Here is a 22,037-nt window from a genome sequence, read left to right on the forward strand (position 1 = left end):
GACCATTTAGCCCAATAAAAGGAATCAGGTTAAACATTTTGCATATTATGTCACATTTTGACATTTTATGTTAATACTAGAGGCTCGGTGCATGAAATTCATGCACAGAGGAGGGGTGTGGCCCTCAGCCCAGCCTGCACCCTCTCCAATCTGGGACATCCCTCTCACAATCCAGGACTGCTGGCTCCCAACCACTCGCCTGCCTGCCTGCCTAATTGCCCCTAACCACTTCTGCTTGCCAGCCTGATCACCCCCTAACCACTCCCCTGCCAGCCTGATCGACACCTAACTGCTCCCCTGCCAGCCCGATTGCCCCTAACTGCCCTCCCCTGCCTGCCTGGTCACCCCTAACTGCCCTCCCCTGCTGGTCTGGTCACCCCTAACTGCTCTCCCTTGCAGGCCTGGTCACCCCCAACTGCTCTCCTCTGCAGGCCTGGTCACCCCCAACTTCCCTCCTCTGCTGGCCCAGTCACCCCTAACTGCCCTCCCCTGCAGGCCTGATCGCCCCCAACTGCCCTCTCTTGCAGACCTGGTCCCTCCCAACTGCCCTCCCCTGCTGGCCATCGTGTGGTGGCCATCTTGTGTCCACATGGGGGTGGCCATCTTGTGTGTTGGAGTGATGGTCAATTTGCATATTATCTCTTTATTATATAGGATTTAACATTTTATGTTAAATAAGGTTGAATGGCCACCTGTCGGGATGTCCAGAAAGGAGAGCTCTGCTTTGGTTGGAGCTTATGCTGAGGACCTCCTGAGCTCACTAAGGACTGTGAACTCTGACTTTGCAACCCTGACCTCCCTCCTGGAATCAGGGAGCTGTAGAGTTGGCCGTGACCTCAGAGGCCATTTTACCCAACCTGTACGAGCGGTAAAGGAAGTAGTACCATGTCCCACTTAGAGCTCGGGACCCACTCTTTCAGGTGCTGCCCCCCAAAGTCTCAGGGGGAGATCTCATCCTTCCTTTTCAAACCAGCTCCACCTCTACCTGCCATCAATGAAACCACCATCCTCCCCGTCAGAGGTGCAGGCACCAGGCTCATCTGCCTTCTGCTTGCTGTCCTCATTCCACCACCGCCACTGCAGTATTGCTCCAGCCTGTCCACAGCGGCCTTGTGAGTGTCTGAGACCCGCCACCCTCTCTAAGCCACGCTGCAGACTCTCTCCAGCTACTACCACCTACACACAACCTCAAGGTTGGAAGAAACCAGAGAATTCAGCTTGTTCCTCTGATTTCATACTTGACCCCTCACTAAAACATTTTCTCTCTCATCAGCATTTCCTTTCTCAGAAGTTACCAGTGGCTTCTCTTGCCTATAAGTTCTTATTCCCTGGGTTTGCATTCATGCCTCCCCTCCCATCTCCTCCTGCCAGGTCTGGCCCCAATTTACCTTTCCAGATGGTCTTTCACCAGCATCACACAGGGAGGCTGCTTTCCCCACTATTCCATGAATGCACGTACACCTTTCTGCCTCCTAGTTACTAATGGGAGCTAGTCAACCTAACTAGCTTAAACAAACACTCAGCTCCAATTAAGTAAAAAGTCCAGGGATAGTTTCCTCAATCGTTGCCCTCAGGAGTCTGTCCTGTTGGTTTCACTTTCAGGTCACTACTCTCCCTGGAGGGTAAAGGGCCACCAGTACCCAGAATTCCATCCTCTGAGCAGTCATGAGGAAGGGGAGCTGCTCTTTGCTCGTGGTTCCTGCCCACGCCTCAGGATCATGTCTCATTGGACTGACCTGGACCGTGTCTCCATTCTGAGTCCTCACAGTGACCAGATGGAGAAGGTGCTTTGGTTAGCAAGGTCAAGTTCAGCCCCACCCAAACGAATCACAAGAACAAAGGGTAAGTTTAAGGAAAATCAGGGTGCTGTTGTCATAAAAGGTGGGAATGGAAACTGCTCTGCCAACCTTCCTCAGCTTCTCCAAGGCCTGGCAGGCTCCATGTTCCTCAGGAAGTGTTTTGTAAACAGCCGACTCATCACGACCCCTGAACTCCTACCATACTAGCTTTCTGGAGCATCCCAGGTCTTTTTTTTTTAACTCACTGCTAAGGTCCTTGAAGGCAGAGGCCACATCTTAGGCATCTCTATGTCTTCGTTTTCCTCATTGCACCTAGGACTGTTATGCTTCTCATAACTGAAGATACATAATAAATTTTGTTGTGTGGACGACATTTGCTAATAGTAGAGTGTGTGTGTGTGTGTGTGTGTGTGTGTGTGTGTGTGTGTGTGTGTCGGAAGGAGGGATGAGGTGCATGGGAAAAGCAGATGTGTGTCCCTGGACCTGGTGGCTGCATGATGGGTGCAAGCATTTGGCCACCGTGGTCGCCAGGGATGAGACCTCGGCGAAGGGGTTTGCACCCTTACTGCTGGGCAGGAGGGGGATGACATTACGAGGTGCACTGAGTGCAGGCTTTTTGTCACGCTGACCTCAGTTTCAGCAGGAAAGGACAAAAATAAACAGACCAAAAGGCAAATTAGAGGAAAGCATGAAAACAAAGGGGTAGGAGGGGCATTTTTAGGGGAAATAAAGACAATAATTAGAAGAAAAAGTCAAGACCACGGCCAGAGGTGACAAGATTTACTTGTTCTTGCTGAAAATAAGGCCTGATTGTTCTCAGACTCTTCACTTGCAGCCCACTTTTACCTGTTTTCTTCTGTGTGTGTGTTCCTCCCTCCCTTCATCCGTCCCTCCCTCTCTCTCCCATCAGTGGTATCTGATCCAGTGACCCTTTTCTCAGTAACTGGTTCCATGTGTCTATTGACTTCTTTTTGTAAAATAACTTGAAGAAAATTCTTCTAGCTGAGGTCATGTCATCTTGTTTTCACGTTCCTCCTACATGGGAGGAATGTGGTATGGTTGAAACATTTTAGAGAATGAAGAATTTGCCTGTGTCATTTATGAAACAAGATCTTGTGTTGTATAAAGCTGATCTAAAGAAGATGTTTGGGATATTTGGGGTTAACTCTGAGGCCAGTGAAAGAGAAAAGCTTGCATTTCTGAAGTCTCTAGTAAAGCAAAACCACAGGCTATTATAACAGAGCTGGGTGAGGTTTAGGAATCATATACCCGGGTTCTCAGATTTTAATATGCTTAAAAATCTCTTGGGGTTCTTGTTAAATAGATTCCTGGGCCTTACCCCAGGGATTCTGATTTTGTGGATCTGGGGTGGACCAGGAGTCTGCATTTTAGTCAGCACCCATAGGGGCTTAATCACAAGGAACAACGACAGCCTGGAATTATTGGAATTGAGAGGCTAGGTCAGTGGTCGGCAAACTCATTAGTCAACAGAGCTGCAAACCGCGGCTCGCGAGCTGCAGTTTGCCGACCATGGCCCTAGGTGACTGGTGATGCCCCACTTAGGGAGATACCGACGCAGGCCAGCCTCCTGCTCTCGGGCGTGAAGACACTTCAGCCAGGAGTTGTGACGTGCCCCGTTGGGCATCACACTGCCCTTACAGACTTCACCTCTCTAAGCCTCAGCTCCTTCCTCAGGGGAGCAGCAGTAACCGTGCTGTCATTTCCAAGGGTGATGGGGAGAATTCTGTATAACCACACATGTAAAGCACTTTGCCTAATGCCTCACACATAACACATTCCGGTGGATGCTTAACGGTTATAATCCGCTTCCTATTTTATGGTAAGTGGTTTCCCCGCTTGAATGGTATTTACCTGTGGAGCTTGCCGGAGGGGCAAGCGCCATTTGGGATGGACTGGCAAGGTGTCTGTGGGGAGGGAGAGCATCTTCGGAACCTTTCCTTTTCCAGCCTCATTTCCTCGGGCGGTGCTGGCAGCGGGTGACAGACACAGGCCTCGGCTGTCCCCTGGCTAGGCCTGCCCATCAGGGACTTTCCCTGTGTCCTGCGTGGCTGTGAGAGAAGAGGTCTGTCGTAGACACTGGGATGTTGGACTTGATGGTAAACAGACGAAAGTCAGGTGTTGAGGGTGGGGGCGAACCTCTTATGGAAGAGCTTCTCCCGCACATAACACATGTTACTGCTGAATGTTTGTGCTGAAAGGAACCTCGGCAATCGCGCCGCCAGCGCCCAACACCTTCCCCTCCTCACGTAATAAGTGCGAAAAGTGCCTGGGTTGAGGCAGAGCTAGGAGGAGAGCCCAGCGCAGCTAATTCCCTTCCTGAGCAGAAATACACAAACACGTCGTACCTGCCACAGAGCGCTCACAAAAGGGCCTCACAGCGCAGGGAGATTTTAATATGCGAGCACCAGTTCGTGACCTCGTAATGAAGACGGGGACCAAATGCACACGCCTGGGTGTATTTCTAATTGCACTGAGTGTCATTGTTTCCCTCCCCACCTCGGGGAGCAAAACCAGCCCTGCTTAGTCTACAGGAACAGTTTGGATGCAACAGGAGAAAATGAACCCTTATTCCTTTGTGTCTGACTCTCGTTCTCGTGTACAAAGAACCTGTGTTCTGAGGAGTGCCCGAGATGGCCACTGGGATCATAACAATCGCGTTTACTGTTCGACGACACAAGGAGGCCGTCTGTCAGGTTTAATGGTTCTCTCTCTAAAACAGCAGCAACCGGCCTGTTAATAAAAACAGCCGTCGCCCGGCCCTGCTCGGCCCGTTTAACTTAGACTTCTATTAACAAATGAAAATGGAGGTATAACCTCGGTCTGCTGTAAGCGTGCACCTCCCCCCCCACCCCCCCCGCCCCCCGTTTGGGTTTTTGGCCACACCGTGGGCGCCTGGCCTAGCACTTAGAGCTGCATGTAGAGGGCACAATCAAATGGGGATGGGGATTGAGTCCAAGAAGGTGGGTGCAAGGAGGGTACTTTTGCTGAGATTTCCCTGAACAACCTCCTCGCTCTGTTTCTCTGGGTGTGGGCCTGGTGTGGGCCTGCTATTGTGAGGCTGCGGAAAAGACAGGAACAAAGGCTCGTAAGTGTGCTTGGTGAGCGAGGACCATCGGAGTCTTTGTGAGGGGTCAGCTGGGATTAGTGAGGGCCCATAAACTGCCCGGTCAGGAAGAATCGCTGCTATGCTCAGCGACAGAGCTGGTAGCAGCTGCCAGCACCTTGTGTTTTAAATCGGGCCCCATGCCGCTCCTGCCCTGCTGACTCTCTGTGTTCCGCTCCCAGGGCAGATGGTGACAGCCCTCCAGATGTTGCCGCTTTCATGTCCATCTGAGTTTAGACAGCGTGCCAGGCTCGCTCATGTCAGTAGAATCACACACCCAGCGCGTGCAGACCCAGGTGGCCTGTTTCACCGGCTGGCTGTCCGAGTGGCCTCCGCCCTGCACAGGTGGACATGCTGAGCCCACACTGGGCCCCTTACGGTTTCCAACCCTCCTAGGGCATATCCTACGCTTCTGGAAGGCTGGCATTTGCACTTGTAGCCCAGGTGGTTCCTGGAATGGTGGGGTATCTCTCATTGCCTTGCCTTCCGCCCTTATGTGACTTCAGGGAGTCCCCCCAAATGCTGAAGACCTGGGTTATGAAGAGTGTTTCATTCTGACCTCCAGTCCTATTTTGCTGGGATGCTAAGATCTCAGCAACTCCATCCCTTTGTTGCTTCGTCCTCAGCCACCCTCTGGCTGCTCACCTTGGGCCAGGTCCCAGCCAGCACTGCAGAGGCCTGGGCGCCCAGGGCTGCAGGACATCTGTGGTTTTGCCTGCCCTGCACCAGGCCTCCTGTTGAGAAACCGTCATGGGGAACTGTTCTTCCGCTTCCTGTACTCCGCGTTAGTGGGAATTACCTATCCCAGTCCCTCTCCTTGTTGGCCACCAAATGGGTTTTCTTGTCTAGAACGTTACTAATTGAAGAAAGGAAGGGCCTACCTTCTAGTGGTGACGCTGGGAAGATCTAGAGGTGAGGCTTGTGAGAGCTGCTGGCAGCCACAGCTCCATGCTTCATGGAAGACCCCGGCCTGCAGGAGCACTAGGCCAGTGGTCAGCAAACTGTGGCTCGCGAACCACATGTGGCTCTTGCCTCTTCCACAAAATACCATGGCCTGTGTGAGTCTATTTTGAAGAAGCGGCGTTAGAAGAAGTTTAAGTTTAAAAAATTTGGCTCTCAAAAGAAATTTCCATCGTTGTCCTGTTGATATTTGGCTCTGTTGACTAATGAGTTTGCCGACCACTGCCCTAGGCTGATTGCATAGAGAAGAGCGGCGCTCAGTGGTTTGTCAAGAAAAACCTAGAGCAGGGGCCCTGCAGTGCAGCTGCCTGGTTGGCATCGCAGCTCTGTCCACGACTGATGGTGGCTCCTTAAATCACTTAACCCCTCTACAGCGTAGTCCCCACCTATGGAAAATGAGGATACTGATAACACCCATTTTACAGGGCCATTGTGAGCGGGAAATGTTCTCAAAGACATAAAGGGCTTAGCAGAGGTTCATCGCATCAGTAAACTTTTAATAAATATTAGCAATAATAATAATAATAATAGCTGTTTTGCATGGAGCCGTGGATCTGGTTTCTTACATTATGGTGTATACGTTGCTTCCGGGAAATGGCACTTGGAAGATTGGCAGGAGGAAGACCAGTGGGGCGCAGGAAGAGAATGATGCTGGTGGGACCTCCTGCTTGTAGGGCTGAACACAGAGCAACACTGAAGCCCACCACCCTAGGCCCACCTCTCCAGAGCAAGTGCAAAGGGAGAGTCCTGCACGCCCGCTGCCCATGTGGGAAACCGGGGCGCACATCTGCTCTCCGCTTCCTCCTGAGCAGGGCTGCCTGTGCGGGAGCGGGGGTGGAGGTGAGCGTGGGAGGAAAGTGGCGGACAGATGGACAGAGGAAGTCTGGAGCAGAGGATCTGTGTGGGAGCAGAGGACAGCAGGAGGGGGAGGGGGAGGGGAAGAGGGTAGGTTGAGATTCTCTTTTGTGGATCAAAAGGAGCGGAGAAGAAAAGCAGCAGCTGAAAGGGGAGTGTGCACCCCGCAGATAGGAGCTGGCTGCTTGTGGGAGGAGGGAGCCCCTTCCCTGTCGATGGCCCTAAAAAAAGCCCTCGCCTTCCCACTTCTTGGTCAGACATGTGCGTCCACAAACCCATCCGCTCCTTGAGCTCATGTTTGTGCTTAACGGACATGATTAGATCCTGGACCTAATTTATGCTCTTCTCTGACACTGATGCAGCTGTGTAAGCCATGGTTATTTTATTTATGTTTCCTCAGACTCTCCCTTCATAATGTTTGCTAGGCTGCTGGGGTTTTTTGGGGGGTTTTTATTGTGCTGTTTTTTAGTGTTGTGTCTGTTTGCCCATATGTATGTGAAATTGCTGATTTCCCCCCCAGATTTGACCTGCCAAAACAGTCATTTCATATGCCTTGACTGCATTTTTTTCAAGTTTAGGTTATAACTAAGTTTCCAGAGGAATGGCACCTTAGCCACCTGCCCTGAGTTGTAGCCTGAGGTGACAGATGCTGGTGAGAGTGAGAGTGGACCTGAGAGCACCTCACACCTCGTCAGCACCTTTCTGTACAGGCCCTGCCCACGGGTCCCTGCTCATACTCCTCACACCAGCCCACAGCGCAGCACGCGGAGTGTCCCCAGCTGGGATGGGGGAGAGGCAAGGGAGCTCACCCACGGTCCAACAGCCCGTAGTGGCAGAACTAAGATTCGAACGCAGACAGCCTGGCTCGCAAGTGGGTGGTCTTCACCGCTCTGCTCCAGAACATTTGACCAAACAAGGAGTGGTCAACAGTGCCCACCTGTCCATTGCTGTGGACCATTGCTGCCATCACCCATCGAATATTCCTGCCGCGCCTGTGCCGTTGTTGGCCATCCTGGTATTATTGTTGGCTTGGCTGAAGTACTTTTTCTGGATAAACTCTAATATAATTCCATTGGTAATTACCTACTTGAGGATTTTATTTTTATTTAGTATTTTACCACCACCCCTCCATTCACTTCCTCGCATGTGTGCAGCTCCCGAGACTTCACCAAGCTTTCCCATGTTCATCCTCTCACCCATCCCTTACAATCCCTGTCTCCTGGATGAGGAAACTGATGCTCTGACAGTGGACAAAGGACTTGCCCAGGTCTCCCAGGGGACTCTCGCCCATAGACAAGCACGTGGCTGGAGGCTGTCCCCAGGACTCCCTGGGTATGGTGAGGACGCCTGTGACCCTCACTCCACTTCTTAGGGCTGTGTAACTGTGCCGAGAAGGTCTGCCCTCCCTGGGCTTCTGCTCCTTTCTTTGTAGACTGGAGGTACTTACACCTGGCAGGATTGGTGTCTAAATGCTGTCTGTGAACTTACTTGTATAGCAGACATACTAGAGCAGTGGTCGGCAAACCGCAGCTCGCGAGCCACATGCAGCTCTTTGGCCCCTTGAGTGTGGCTCTTCCACAAAATGCCACGGCCTGGGCGAGTCTATTTTGAAGAAGTGGCATTAGAAGAAGTTTAAGTTTAAAAAAATTGGCTCTCAAAAGAAATTTCAATTGTTGTACTGTTAATATTTGGCTCTGTTGACTAATGAGTTTGTCGACCACTGTAGAGGTTTCCTTCCTTCCTTTTTGTTGTGCTCCAGGCTGGCGGTCATTGGCATAAACTGTCACCAGATCTAGGGGTGTAAACTAAGCTACATGCACATTCTTTACTACATTATCATTGAAAACTTTGTCATGAAATGACTGCTTTTAGAGTTTCTCATTTGCCCCATGGGGACAGTTATAACACGAACTCCCTCAAGGCGCCTTGGGTGGAGCTCAGGCCCGGAGCTTTACAAGCCCTCAGATAATGTAGCTGTTGTTGCCGCTCTTATTTGTTGTTTGTTGCTGTGGCCTGTGGTGCTGTTACTTTTCCAATGGGTCTTTATCTTCAACCTCGCCAGCGAGTCCTGTAGGCATCATAAAGCTGTAAACACTTTCCTCCTATTCTGTGGCTAACGACTTTTACTAGATTTCAAGATGCCAGTTGATATTTCTCATGGGTTTCCCTGCTACTTGGTGACTTTCCCAAGGAAAGTCTATTGGGAAAGTCTCATGAAGATTTCTATTTTTATCTGGGAAAAAGCGGGGGAGAAGTTAAGTAGCATTTTAGGGAATGAAGTGATTGTCATTTTTCTAATGAACCTGTTCCCAACATGTGTCTGTTCCCCTTATCACGAACAGACTGTAGAGCTGTAAACCTTCATCTTCCGCTCTAAATCATGAGTTACTACCCATCAGCCAAGAAAAATGCTGTCAGCAATCTGTGTGGCAGCTCCCTGGTGCCTGGGTCACCTACATCTTCCCATATGTGGCTAATACTGACTTCAAACGATATTTTAAAACTGGCTGTTGCACTAATGGAAATATTTTAAAAGTCTTTGTTTAGAATTGGGACGGGGAGAAGATAAACTTCATTCCCAAGTAAACGTAAACCGGCCCTGCTTAACTTACTTGCTCTATTTCTCTCACAGGAGTCGCTACCCTTTCAAAGGTGCCCAGTCTGAAGCTCTTTGTTCCCTGGCAGTAACTCCAGGGGCTGCAGAGAGGAGGGCAGCTACACTTAGCTTGTCCCCTGGAGAGATCTGTGACCGTGGGGTGTTATTGTCTGGGCCCCACATAGAGTTGTCCAGCTGGTGGGGAGAGAGAGCAGGGGTAGGGAGTAGCTTTTGGCCATTACTCAGATAAACACACAGAAAGCAGAAATGTGCCTTTCCTACTTTCATCCTGTCTTCTGCCCCCAGTTCATTCTCCTCTTTACCAACCTGGCATCTGAACCCATGTCTAGGTCCATCTCTATGTACAGATATCATACTTCCTGGAATGGGTTAGTCACAAACCAGACTCATCTATGAAGGGTTGATTTTTACCAGTGTGATGGGCACCAGACTCAGGGCAGGTGCTTAGGGATGGAACAGATGCCACTTTAATTTTTTTCCCCCCTCTAACTCTCTTAATTTGTGCATTGTGCTCCTCTCCTCTGGGTGGGAGGAACATACTGGCTGGCAGCTTCAGGTCCCATGCCCTTTGCAGAGCATGTCTGAGTTCTGGGGGCCAAGGCTACGAGGAGCTGGTCCCTGTTCCCCAAGTGCTATCTGTCCCTGCAGGCATCCCAGCGGCATCCTGCATCCCACCGGTCCTCTGCTGTCAATCCACAGCCCTGGTGGGTGCTGCTTGGCTTTGGGCCCGGCACACTCCTCTCTCCGAGTCTCTGAACCCCATGAGTGCAAAGAAGCTTTCTGCTGCCCTTGAGCCAGCAGGCCTGGGAACTCGGAGTCAGTGTGAAACTTCATCTATGGCCTTGCTACTCTGAGCCACACGGAGTGCCGAGCCATGGAAAACCCTGTGGCCCCATCTGACACTGACACAGCCATTCTGCTTGGGGCCTACCGCATGCCTGGGCTGTATTCAAGGGGCGAATCAGAGGAGCCCTTTGTTCTGTAAACCGACAAGCATGTCTAAGGGTTCCCTCACTCTCCCCAAGAACGTCTTCGACCCAGGGACCTTTCTCTGGTCCTGGGGGCCCCAACTCTGCCTCTTTCAATCCCCTGAGTGTCCTCAGGGCCGAACTTTCAGAACTCAGTCCCTAGCTGACTGAGGGGAAATGGGTTATAGGATCAAAAGAAATACAATTTCATGCATGTGTATGCCATCCTTTAATATTTTAAAATATTATCTTGTGACACTAGTCGCACTTTCAGAGTAACCTGCTTCTTCTCTAGTCCCCAGATATAATCTAAGGGCCTCTTACATCTTGTCCCATACCCTGCCCACTGGTGTTGGATGTGCATATGTATTTCTGCCCGGAGCAGACTCACATTCAGCTTGCCATGGCATCTTGGGGATGCATGCTGCAACGCCAGGCTCCACTGCCAGCACGAGACTCTCTCCCCGGAAGTGGGACTTTCCGGGGTTCAAGGCCCAAAGAAATCTCACCCATCCTGGCATTTGGGTGGCACAGGCCAACCCTAGTCAGGCCCTATGTCGCAGGACGAAAGGCTGTGCTTTCACTGTGTCCGTGGAGCGCGCAGGCCTGGCCCTCGTGCTTCCCCACGCATCCCTGCACCCTCCCAGACCTGGGAAAGGTCGAGACTTCACGAGGTCACAGGAGACTTTCGTGCCAACAGTGGAGCCAGTGGACTAGGGGGCATTCAACCCTCTGCGCTTCTCAGCAAGTTCACAGGAAAAGCCGTCTGCCCGGAACCCTGAGGGAAGACCGCCCGTAAAGAAAAGTCTGGGAACACCTGTTGGTTTCAGTCAGAAATGAAAGTAATGGGCCTCAGACATCAAAAGGGGAAGGGGCTGCTCTCAGAAGCAGCTGAAGCCACAAATGGCAGCTGGAGACGAAATGCAACGCATCCGCAAAGAGCAGCCCTGCGCGGTCCCGGGGTCCTTGGCTCGGAACCCTGCACCAGATTTCCATAATGTGCAAATTGGAAAAGATCCCACCGTTAAAATATAAATATATAAGTATTAACTTTAAAAATAAGTGTGTGCGTATATATAGTAAAGTGGTGTCTGAGGGTATTTTAGTGCCCTATAAGAATTTATGATGAGAACATGGAGCCCCAAAGAGGTCACGTGGCTTTGCCTGGGGTCCCACAGAGAGTTGAGGGCTCAGCGCCATCTATCAAAGTCAGATCTTCTGGCTGCTCGTCCTGTGTTTCTCCTCCAGGAGCCTTTATGTTCAGAATTTTAACTTGGCCTAATGATGCAGGAGAGTCCTTTTATGCCGTATCTTAAGCTGCCTGCTTTTAATAAACTGGTATTAAAAGTGCCTGTGTAGAGAGAAGAAAATAGAAGGCAGGATGTGGGAGACAGAGAATATACATTACAACCCTGGAAATAGGCCCATGGAAAGAATCAGCGCGCCCATTGTTTTAAACCCGGCCCGCCCACCCCCATGAAGGTTGCACACTGGCAGGAAAAAGAATGGATCCAGCATTTTCTCCTATTGGTTACTTATTCTGGTGGCTGCATCTTTGGGGATCATGACTTCATACATATAAGTAAGAGTTGGAAATGATGACGGTATTTCCACGTGTGAGCCATTGGTGAAGCCCCTTGGCAGATCACCACCAGCAGTGGGACACTAGCACTGACTTTCTGTCGTGCAGTGCTTTCGTAGCTCAATGGCATCTTCAAGGTCATACGAAAGTCGTAGTCCTCTCTCTTTGCAGAAGAGGAAACTGAGATTCAGAGTTAAAGAATCTAAAAGTCCACAGTAAATCCAAGTTTTCTGACTCAAAATTCCTCGTTTCTTCTGCGGCACTGCAGCTGCCTCCGCCGTGATTTCTGTCTTTTAGGGACCCTGAGCCTCGTGAGGGTGCTGGGAAGGCCCTGGCTCTGCTGTGAGAACCCAGCTCAGTGAGGCAGAAGAGGGAAGAGAAGCACATCCACAGAGCACTTGCTGTATCCAGGCACTCGGCCCTTCAATCTCACTCTTTCTCTCACCCATGGATCCCGGCCTGTTTATCCCTCCTCAGACTTTTGAATTAGTGTCCTTCTCATTTCCCTGATTATGTGTACAGTTGCATATTTTTCACCTGATTTCTTCTGTGATTTGTCTCTTCATATTCCTGGTCTCTTTTTCTACTTGGTTTTTTGTCTTTTCACTATTGATTTTCTTAATGGTTTCTTCATTGTCTATATAGTCCTTTGTTGGTTTTATATGTTACAAATATCTTTAACTTTAGGCTTGTCTTTTCACTTTGTTTATGGTATAGTCCAATTTTTCTAAACTTTTTAAATGTTGGATTTTCAGAGTTAGGTCTCCAATACCCTGGATTTTTTTTCATATAATTTATGAAATAGGGAATAAATTTTATATTGGTTATGTCCAAACACTACAGGGTGTCCCCGCCACCCCCCCCCAAAAAATGGACACATACTTTGAATAATTATTAATTCCCATGGGTTAAATCTGAAAGAAAGAAACATCAGTTGAGCTATCAGCTGTTAAAGTGTGTATACATTTTTGGGGGGACACCCTGTACTTGTTGAGTAGTTCATCCTTCACCACTGAATTTCAGGGTCATCTTGGTTGTACACTGTTTCCATGCATGTGTGGGACTGTTAATGGGCTCTGTTTTATTCCTCTGTCTATCCCTGTGCCAAGACCCCGCTGTTTGTCTTCAAATTTGTCTTGGTTCTTTTAACCCTTTGCTCTAGTTTTAAAATTGTTAATTACACACACACACGCACACACACACACACACACACACACACACACACCTCACTTCTGTGATTTTCACTGAATTAATAGATTAATTCAGAGATGATTGACATTTTCACAGTCTTAATTCCTAATGGTACTTGAGTGTGGGAACATCTGTCACAGGTGAACGGAGGCCAGATCACGCTCGGAATAACGAAATGACGTTGGGCTTCTGTCTGGCAGCTCCCCTGTGGGTGGAGGGTTCTCTCCAAGGGCCATTCTTGACTGAACTTTGCTGCATGACAACAGATCTTTTTCTCGATGGTGAGCCAAGGTGGGAAAAGATGATTGTAGTGCAATTTGCCAAGACTTTTTTCCAGCTGAGTGATCAAATATATGCAATTAGAGAGGCGAGAACATGTCAGGGCAGTGTAAGGGCCAAGTCAGCTGGATTCCCGGGACAGCCTGGAAGAGAGGCTCTCACACCAGGGCACAGCGGACAGCCTTTGCAGGCTGGAAACTCTGCAGCCAGCGAAGAGATTCAAAACAGAATAGTGAGAACACAAGAATGGTGTCTTTAAGTCTGTGACTTTCATTCCTGGCCAATTTCGTTCCCAAAACTGCTAGCCTTCCCCTCTAATGAGGGTTTGCCTCTTCCTCTCAGCTTTTCTATGATAAATGCTAAGATTTGAGGAAAAACAATCTCTGAATTCAAAAGAGTAATAATGATAATTCTGCATTCTGGAAAGCTTTGATACTGTTAATGAGGATTTTTTAAAGGATGAGAGTCTATTTCTTTTAATTCTTAAGATTTTCAATAAAGTAAAGTGAGTAACTGTGTTATTAAATGACAGAAATAAACATAATATTTTTGAGTAACAAAATAAAAACATGCTTGCTCATAGCTTTAATCATAATCATTATCACGGTAAATCATTTGTAGTTCCAATTATCATGAGAATTGTAATACTCCTTTCTCTGACTTAAACACAAAGTATCACCCATGCAGTTGCGGATCTGCAGGCTTCCAAAGCTGACATGGGCTCTACGCACAGTTAATCTTACCACCATCGCTGGTGCTGTTTTATCCGCTCAGGTGAATACTTCATCTCCAAATTGTCCATATTTCGGGCGCCAATTAATCCTAGACATTGTGCGCCATTTAACGTTGGTGGGACTTGATCCGGCATCTAGAAGGGTTCTGGAATCTGGAGAAACGGCCATGCATAGATTAAATAAGCATCCAGAGACGAAAGATAATTTTGAAAGGCATTGGGGGTCAGAGGAGCCTGGCTAGAGAAACCAAGTTCTCCTTGTCTCAGGACCCCTTGCTTTTTATTAACACAAATTGTCCTAAGGCAAGGTGGAGATATACACTTCAAAGGGTAGGGTTTCGTCTACAGAGTCCATTGTCAGAATGGGGAATAGCCTATGGCTGTTCAGGTGTTTGGCCAGTAGGAGGCAATAACATGTAGATTAAGATGCCCTGAGCTGTCTGGCAGCAATCAATTTATGCATCCCATTCGGTTGCTATGACGTGCACTGACCACCAGGGGGCAAACACTCAATGCAGGAGTTGCCCCTGGTGGTCAGTGCGTTCCCACAGGGGGAGCACCGCTCAGCCAGAAGCCTGGTTCATGGCTAGCAAGCTCTGTGGTGGTGGCAGGAGCCCCTCTCACCTCCGCAGCAGTGCTAAGAACCCCTTGGGGGATGCCCACCTGCCAACTTAGGCCCACTTGCCGCGGGGTCCCGGACTGCAAGAGGACACAGGCCAGGCTGAGGGACACCCCTCTTCCCACAGTGCATAAATGTTGTGCACCGGGCCCCTAGTTTTAAATATTTTGCTATGAGATTTTGAGAATATCTTTGGGATCTTTCTAAGACAAACCTCTGATATCCGTAGGTGATAATCACTTCTTTGAAGGTGCATTTTGCACCAAGAAGGAAAACATACCTGTCTGAGCATCAGAACCAACTCTGGCATTAAAAGTGCAAACCCCAAGGTACTACTCCCAGAGACCTTGTATTAACCACCTGTGACAGTCTTCCAGGCTTTTGAAGCAGGCATCTTCTTCTTTCAACTTTTTACAAGTAACCTACTTCATTTTCCACTATAATTAATCATTCCAAATTCACAAGCTTTTATTTTCTCTCTAAGGTGGAAGATCTAGAAGATGATTTCAAAGGATGCAGCATTTGCTTTAAAAACCCAGTTAATTTAGAATAAGACAGCCCAGTATGGCTCAGTGGTTGAGCATTGACCCATGAACCAGGAGGTCACTGGTTCGATTCCTGGTCAGGACACATCCCCAGGTTATGGGCTCGATCCCCATTGGGGGTGTGCAGGAGGCAGCCCATCGATGATTCTTTCTCATCGTTGATATTTCTATCTCTCTCTCCCTCCCCCTTCCTCTCCCTCTAAAATCAATAAAAATATGCTTTTTTAAAAGAATAAGACAAAAATATGTTTAATGCATAAATCCCTAACTCATTATTCCGTACTTGAAAAAAGAGGAAAGAGTATTACAATTCTCATGAGTCTTTCCATAAATGGAAAGTTGGAGGAAGAAAAATAATTAAATTTAAAGTCGGTCAAAGGTGCATTCCATTTGAAACTTGTGTTGTTTTACATTTCTTGGAAAGCATGCCCAGGAATCTCTGATAACAGGTCTGTGAGAAGGCCTCAGTCTAGTGGGAGCTGTAACTTTCTGTTGATAAGGAACTCTGTCCCCTTGGTTTATTAGTGGTGGTGTTTTTGGATTGAAGTTTTTTGCCCTTGGCTTTAGCAGAAGCACAACTCATTTTCCCATGGATTAAAACACTTAGAACTGATAAAAAAAAAAAAAAAAAGAAAGAAAGAAATGTTTATGAAAAGATTAGTGTTACATCCTCATATTTATTTCCATGACAAGTATATAGTATAATTTTGCCTAAGCTCCCCAGATGAAAAGCTTAAGTGAAGGCTCAGGCTATAGAAATAAGGAGGCAACTCGATTTTCTGGGTTAAGCCTCTAGTTCACTAAGGAAAGGTAAGTTCAATTTATAATTAAATAAAACTCATAATACTTATATGAATATAGTCTCACTGAACAAAATTTAAACAATATAGAGAAAAGTTTGAGTTCCTCTTGATGTCTCCCCTTTTCTAATTCCACTCCTTTTCGTAAATAAACTTCATCATCAGTGTGTATATAATCTTCCACACTCTTTTCTAAGTATTCCTATATAAATGTATGGGCAAAGTCATGCCTAGGAGTATATAGGTTTTTTTTTAAGTACACATAATATCACAGTCTGCATATTGTTCTGCTACCTGATTTTTCCACTTAATAGGTCTTAGAGATTTTTCTAGGTCACCACAAATAGACTTCTAATGGCTGCATAATATTTCATGTTATTAATTTAATCTTTAACTATGGATGTGCATATTAAATAATTATTTCTAATTATCCACTATTACAAACTATGCATAATGACCACCTTTCAACATAACTTCTTTGTGCCCAAGTAAGATTATTTCAAGGGTAGATTCCTAAAAGTAGAGTTGCTGGACCACACGGCCTGCATATTTGTAATTTTATTAGATGCCACCTTACTGCCCTCCAAAATGACTTTGCTAATCTACATGTCCCCCGCCCCTGTGCATTACCACCAAGACTTGATATTATCAAGATTTAAAATGTTTGCAATTTATGGTGAAGGGAAAAAACTACATTATATTTTGATTTAGTGAGGTTTATTTTTAAAGGCTTTTAAGAATGTCATCTAATAAATTCATATACATACACAGAGGAACCCTTTGTCCATATGCTCATGTTTAGGTTCACTGTAAATACTGTTATAGCCACAAGTCACAACTGCCCCCAGAGCCCAATTTAAAGACAGAATCAGTGGCTACTATGGCAACCAGCTTTGTGCTAGTTGCTGGGGGGAACGAGGTGACTATGACATGATGGGAGGCAAGGTGACAGTAGCTTGTGGAAAACACCCTTCCTCCTGGCGTAAATTGATGCCTGGAAATGTTCTTTAGGAAAACAGATCCCTTTAAGATAAGTAATGACCCTTTGCCTAGAGACCTTCACTAGCAGCAAGAAGTCGGCCTATGTCAGGAGAGCACTGGATGACACCACAGTCCCTTTGGCCCCAACATTCTTGATTATTTAATGAGATTAGCTAGTTGACCATAATCCACAGGACCTTGAGCAAACTGGAATTCAGGTGAAAGGAAGTGGTCAAGGATTATCTGCAGCTAGTGTGACTCAAGAAGGTTTGATTCCCTTTGGATAGCGCTAAGACCTTGAGTAACTGCGGAGGGACATCAGCGGAGGCCACCTTCCCCCAGCCACCCACTGGCTGGAGGTCACCTCACCACCTATAGCTCTGCTCAGAGGAATGTGTCTAATCAAGCATTAGGCGACAGTGCCCAGCCAATCGGCTAAAATGGATTTAAAACCAGATTAGAAAGCTGCAATCGCTCATCTGTGATTCAGTCAGCCAGTGATGTCATTGAGAGCAACGCTTAGGTGACAAATGTGTACTTACAACCACAGATTTGGCAGTTAGATTCTCTTTTATGGAAAGGTTATCACGTCTATCTCTTTACGGTGTTGGGCTGTACTAGAGGATTGGACTGAAATAGTGTGATACTCTTTTTCTTTTTGCCTTATGGTCTTTTACTCTAGGGTTTAACCCTATTTGTCAAGGTTCTATTCTTAAACCCGAGACACTGGGGACGGGAGAGGGAGCTTAACATTTGCAAGACATGCTTGTAATAAAGTAGTATCATTTTCAATGTCCTGTCCCCAACCATTGAGCATCTGGGTATTGAATTCAATAACACCGTTGCAGCATGGAAATCTTTTAAAAGTGAGACAAGTAGTAATATGTCATTTGTACAAATAAAGAAATAAAAGATTCCTCATTTTTCATAGATCCAGAGAACAAACTGCTGGTTGCCAGATGGTAGGGGGGTTGGGACGCTGGGAGAAAAAGGTGAAGGAATTAAGAAGTACAAATTGGCAGTTACAAAATAGTCACAGGGATGTAAAGTACAGCGTCGGGAATATAGCCAATCGTGTGATAACTGTGTGTGGTGCCAGATGGGTAGTAGACTTATTGGGGGGGGATCACTTGGTAAGTTATATAAATGTCTAACCACTACGCTAAACACGTGAAACTAGTATAATGTTGAATGTCAACAGTAGTTGGAAGGAGAAAAAAAAAAAGATCTTCAGTCTTGATGTAAATTGACATAAAATAAGTATTGAGAGGTCTTATGCTTAATTATATTAATCCAGACACAGCTAAAAGAGACAGAATGTGTTTAGAATTACGGATGTGTTATCTATTGCTAAATAAAGTCCATTGGGAATATTTTTAGTGCATGTTATTCTTGTCCATTTCTAATGATTTATCTGCTGAACAATTGTCTGCACCATTGACATTTTGACAGCCTGGAGCTTTTATGTTTAAGTTCTCATTTCATTATATTGTTTGATAAATAAAATGTCCTCAGTGGGCTAAAAATAAAGGTGTCCCATGGACCCACCCCCTCCCTTCTAGTCCTATTTTGGGCATATTCAGGGTTGGGAGAGAACGAAGAAGCCCTCCTGGGTCACACAGAGCCACTGCAGTGGGAGCTAGGGTCTCTCTTCATGCCACCCTGCTGTACTGGGTTTCGGTTTACATCATGGATAAGCTCAGTGCCTATCTGCAACAGGGACTAAAAATAACCGAGTGACTAACCTGGTTTCTTTGATATGAGACGTTTGGAATTCAGCACATTCCGTGAGGCATGCTCCTGGCCACTAACGCCAGAGGGGCTGAGGGCTGCAGCATGCCTTCCAGTGTGAGACACACCAGTCCTGAATCAATGGGCTATTCCCACACCTTCGTTTTGTTTTCATTCTTTTTACTAGATTTTCTTTAGCAGCAGGCGGGTAATGTCAAATTCAAATAATACCAAATTCCATACTGCTTAATGCTTTTTTTTTTTCTTTTGCCTTCCATAATACATTTATATGGGTCATATCCTTAGCTATCTTAAGCTATGTTGTACACATAGGCAAATCCCATTTTGGTGAGGACTACTCTCGCATCAAAATGCTCAAGAAAGCTAAACTATTTGCAAGGCCAAGCCACTGGCCCACTGGTTCTGGGTAGTATTTCTAGAGGGAAATGCCTTCTCCGTGGACCTCAGCCCCTCTCCCTTCCATGCTCCTCACCCTGAGATGTTGCTCAGTGAGAGTCCCACCTGAAGACAGGAACAATAGCTATCTTTCACTGAGTGCCGGGCTGTTTCAAGCCCTTCCATGTATTAACTCATTACTCCCCTCAGCAACCCTCTGAAAGAGGTATGATTGTTACCCATATTTAACTGATGAAGCCCAGGAAAGGTAGGTAACTTGTCTAGGCCCACACAGCTAGTACTTGGCAGATCCAGAACTCATGCCCGTCTCCCTAGCCCGGGAGCCCATGCTCCTTTGGCCACATGATTCTACCTCTCCGAAGTCAGCGTCATCAGCCAAGACGGTCACATCTCCAGATCAGCTCCCAACTCCTCTCGTGTAACATCGGCCCTGGAATCAGGACTCTGAACTTCTTTCAAATTAACAGGCACTTCCCAGCCCCTCCACCATGCCCACGCCCATCGCTCCCTGTCCCTTACTGAGACATTCCAGATGCCAGTCTTGTGCCAAATCTTCTGCAGCTCCTGCCCTTCCCTTTCCTGTTGCTTTGGCTACCACTTTTCTACCATTTAGTCATGACTTAACCCTTCACCTCCACTTTCTCCAATCCTTCCACATATAGATGCTCAAAACATGTTTCCTCTCGCATACCGTTTTCAGCAAACTCCCCCTGCTAAAATACCTGCAGTAGCTTCTCTTTACCTGCTATCTAGTATTAACATGGCCGGCCTAGCATTCACATCCCATCGGAAACTGGTCCCATCGACCTAACTTCCTGAATGTCCCTCACCCCTCTCAGGGCAGGCCTTCTGTTCAAGCAAGGCAGTCTGTTTCCGAGGGAGCCCTTCCTGAAGCAAGCATCTGGTGTGGGCCTTGTGTGCGCCAGACAAGTGAACCCGTGTGAGCGTCTGACTTACAGAAGCTGCTGGCCCAATGATGGAAGCAGGTTCAACAAATGGGATGATGCTCCAACACAGTATTTCTGGGATCTTTGAGACGATGGCAAGGGAGCATCTAAGCTACTGGGCAAGAAACCAAGAAGTGAAAAGTTTAGTTTCCTAGGCTCTGCTGTACACAGGAAGCTAAAAGAGGTGTCGGAAAGCAGCCACCGGATCTGCCGTGGTCTGTTTTCTTACATGTCTATTTGTTTATTGTCCGTCTCCTCAACCAGAATGTAAGCGCCCTGAAGCAGGAGTGCTGTGCTCGTTTGTAGATGCATCTCATAGAAACTGTAGCCAGTGCGTAGTAGGTACTTAATCAATATGTTTTAAGTCATCATCTTTCTAGAACCATGCTAAGAAGGAATGAGGCTGATGGCCAGGATTTAGCTATGTCTCAGCACCTCGGCTTCCACGCTGATAACCAGGGCCTGGGGAAACCAAGGGAGATTGCTTGGGAAAGGTATCTTCCAAGCTGGTATGTCAAGGAAAAGAAGAGTTTCCCAGGTACAGGATCCAGAAGGATGTTTCTCACAGAGGGAGGACCGTGCCTGCGCCATAGAACATGTTCATTTCTACCCCCAGAGAGCAGCATGGTCTCTTTCTGCCGCTTGAAATGCCCTTCCCTCCCCAACTTTCTATCTGTCTGTGTCTTCTCCTCCCTAGTCCTTTGTCCCACGACAAGAGGCCTTTGCCCATTGCCAAGGACAGATGCACCCAGTCTAAGCCCTCAGAGACCAGATGGCTTAGGGATACTAAGAGCCCTTCTGAAATTTAAACTCATGGGAGCAGAATTTTATGTTTCCTGTTATTTCACCTGTGTGCCTTTCCCTAGCTGCCATTGGAATCTCCAGGTTTCAGGAGTCCTTCCAGATCATCTTCAAATCCCTTCCTTAATGTGATAATCCTTCTATAGTTAGGTTGTTAAATTGCCCAAAGACCAAGACTATACCAGTAATTTCCTAAGTAGGATTTCTTTTTAAAAAATATATTTTATTGATTTTTTACAGAGAGGAAGGGAGAGGGATAGAGAGTCAGAAACATCGATGAGAGAGAAACATCAATCAGCTGCCTCCTGCACACCCTCTACTGGGGATGTGCCCGCAACCAAGGTACATGCCCTTGACCGGAATCGGACCTGGGACCCTTGAGTCCACAGGCCGACACTCTATCCACTGAGCCAAACTGGTTAGGGCCCAAAGTAGGATTTCTATTTCTCCTTAGACCTCATGGGTCTGGATGTGGTCCTAAAATATTTCCACCCAAGAGAACCATTCATTTCTTAATTTCCAAAGGAGAGGGATCTCCTTCTGAAGCTCAGAATGCAGACCTGCATGGCTGAGGTATAATCAAAAGAAGCCTGACTCATTCTGAAGTCCAATACTGGTTGCCAAGGGCTTCACACCTTTTGGTGCTTCTTAGACACCTTTCTACCGCCACAGCTCTGTTCATTCTCTGTCAGGTGACCAATCAACATGGATTGACTGTTGTATGTCAGGCATTGTACAAGGTCTGATGATAAGTCAAAAAGTCTAGAATGAGTAGGGAAGCCATGACCAGTGTGGCTCAGTGAATTGGACATCATTCCGTGTACCAAAAGATTTCCAATTTGATTCCTGGTCAGGGCACATGCCCAGGTTTCGGGCTTGATCCCCAGTAGAGGGTGTGTAGGAGGCAGTCAGTCAATGTTTCACTCTCACATCAATGTTTCTCTCGCTCTCTCTCTCTCCCTCTACCTTCCTCTCTCTTTCTAAAAAAACACACACACACACACACACACACACACACACACATATATATATTAAAAGCATAATATGCAAATCAACTGAACAGCAGAATGACTGTCCGGATGACCTTC

At 47.2% G+C, this 22,037-nt stretch overlaps 1 protein-coding gene and 1 long non-coding RNA gene across 2 annotated transcripts in view; one reads left to right on the top strand and one right to left on the bottom strand.

Annotated features, from left to right (window-relative positions):
- Positions 1-22,037, top strand: part of SCFD2 (sec1 family domain containing 2) — a 326,381-nt gene that overhangs the window by 252,304 nt on the left and 52,040 nt on the right. The gene's annotated exons all lie outside the window — the stretch shown is intronic.
- LOC129152038 (uncharacterized) lies at positions 13,946-19,700 on the bottom strand. The gene is made up of 2 exons (XR_008558769.1): positions 19,554-19,700; positions 13,946-14,261 (listed from the first exon to the last, which is right to left on the bottom strand). It is a non-coding gene; the product is annotated as an uncharacterized LOC129152038 (long non-coding RNA).

This window comes from Eptesicus fuscus, chromosome 2 (assembly GCF_027574615.1).
Source record: "Eptesicus fuscus isolate TK198812 chromosome 2, DD_ASM_mEF_20220401, whole genome shotgun sequence".
Taxonomy (NCBI): Eukaryota; Metazoa; Chordata; class Mammalia; order Chiroptera; family Vespertilionidae; genus Eptesicus; species Eptesicus fuscus.